Source organism: Phocoena phocoena, chromosome 17, assembly GCF_963924675.1.
Source record: "Phocoena phocoena chromosome 17, mPhoPho1.1, whole genome shotgun sequence".
Classification (NCBI taxonomy): Eukaryota; Metazoa; Chordata; class Mammalia; order Artiodactyla; family Phocoenidae; genus Phocoena; species Phocoena phocoena.
This window is the reverse complement of record NC_089235.1, coordinates 2,485,502-2,487,783: the sequence shown is the minus strand read 5'-3', so window position 1 is coordinate 2,487,783 and position 2,282 is coordinate 2,485,502.

Sequence of the window (2,282 nt, the reverse complement as noted above, 5' to 3'; positions counted from 1 at the left end):
GGAGAAGCATGCGAAGCACGCAAGATGATTTAATGGCAGGACGAGGCAGGACGTGCTTGAGATGGGAAGCAAATGCATAGATGCTGTTTGCTCCCCGCCCTGCCACCAAAAAAAAAGGAAGGAAGAAAGGAAAACAACTGATAAGGGTAAAGCACCTAAACTAGGTGTATGAGTAACCATGACAACGACAGTTCGGAAACAGGCGGGACCCACACAGAATATTGGGTCTGGAGAACGTTCCAGTTGGGTTGAAGACCCTATGAAGAAGTGGAATCCAGTTCCCACGGCCGTTGGGCCGTAGACACCCCAGGCCAAGACGTCAATGAAAACCTTTGGCCTTGCCAACAAAGATATCACAAACCGTGCGACGAAACAGCTCATCACAGAACAGGGTCACCGCAAACTCTAGGATGTGAGCTGATAAAACTTCTGAAAGAGAATGAACGACTCCAACTTTAGAGGTTTAAAGAAATAAGAGAAGAAATAGAGCTGGAGTAAAGTAGGATCCAGCAAATTTAAGAGTCAGGTTTGGGAAGAAACCAATATGTCTAAAAATGAAAATACAACAATCAAAATAAATACCAGTTAGCTTAACCAGAAGATTTAGACAATGTTTCAGAGAATTTTTAACTGTAATATAGATGTGAGGGAATTGTGCAGAATGCGGCGTGGTACGACAGAGTTAGAAAATGTTAACCAAGTTTTACAAGATGACAATAATAACAGCTAATTTGGGGCTACTCTTGAATGGGATAAAACTAAAGAATTAAAGAATATGACATAACAATGTGAGAGGCATCGAGAGCTGAAGAATTCTAAAGCCCTTATACTTTCTGTAAAGTGTATAGTGGTATCGATTAACAATATATTCTAAGTTGAGCACGCATTCAGAAATTTAAGTGTAATGACTGGAATAATAGAAATGTATGATTTTCATTCAGAAAACCATGATCAGTTCCAAAGAAGGCAGGAAAGGAGAAATAAAGAACTCTATGACAACTGCCCTTGAAAAATAATACAAAGCAAATATGGTCATTAAGTAGTGAAGAAAAAACAATTCATCAGGAATATACAGCAGTCCTGCACCTGTATACACATAAGACATCACAATGTTCACATTGAAAACCGCGAGCTTCACGGGGTGAAGTTTACAAGTCTATAATTCTTCCTTCTTCAGATTTGTATTCACTTCTCTCAGAAACTGGCATATATCAAGCAGACAGAAGTCAGTCAAGACTTGAGCAGTCCTGGTGGGGAGAGGGCTACGCTTAAGTACAGTTTTCTAGTTGCTAACTGTCTCAGAATCACCTGTTTGTGGAGGTATCACCGCTATTGTGAATGAACAAGGAGCTTGAAATGGTGTCTTTAAAAGTCAGAGGAGAGAATGATGGCCAAGCTGTGAGTGCCTGTTTCATACCTTGTGTATATAGTCATGGCCTGATGTCGTGGAACCAGTAGCTTAAAAGTCTTAGAAAAATAGCCAATGCTGCTTCTTAGAGTCTCCCAGCCTCAAGTTGTCTCAAATGTTAAACAACACTGAAAGTAGCACTTTCAGGAGTCTATACGGGTCTTACGGGTATAGATGCAAAAATCTTCAAGCAGATTCTAGCAAATAGAATCCAGTAACATATATAAAATATCATATATCACAGCCAGGTGGAATTTATCCCAAGAATGCACGTTTGGTCTAACATCTGAAAATCACTTAATGTAATACACTATATAAATAAGATAAAAGACCAAAAAATACAATTACCTCAACATATGCAGAAATAGCATTTGGCAAAATCCAACACCATTTCAGGATAAAAAACCCTCAACAGATGAGGGCTAGGAGAACTTTCTCAGCTGATAAAGGGCATCTGTGAAAAGCCCAGAACTAACATCATACGTAATGGGGAAAGACTGAATGCTTTCCCCTGAAGACTGGGAAAGGCTGTCCACTCATCATTTCTATTCATTTATGTTCTGGGATTTCTAGCCAGAGCAGTAAGTCAAGAAAATAAATACATAAAAGGCATTAGCTTGGAAAGGAAGTCAAACTGTCGCTATTTGAAGAAGATGTGGTCTTGTATGTAGAAAATCTTAAGGAATCCACTAACAACTACTAGAAATAATAAAGAAATTCATCAAGGTTGCAGGAATACTAGATCACTATATAAAAATCAGTAGTATTTCTATAGTCTAGCAAGAAGCACAGTGAAAACGAACGAAGGAAATGATTCTGTTTTTTAGCATCAAAAAAGAATAAAATAAAGTAGAAACTAACACACCATGGTAAA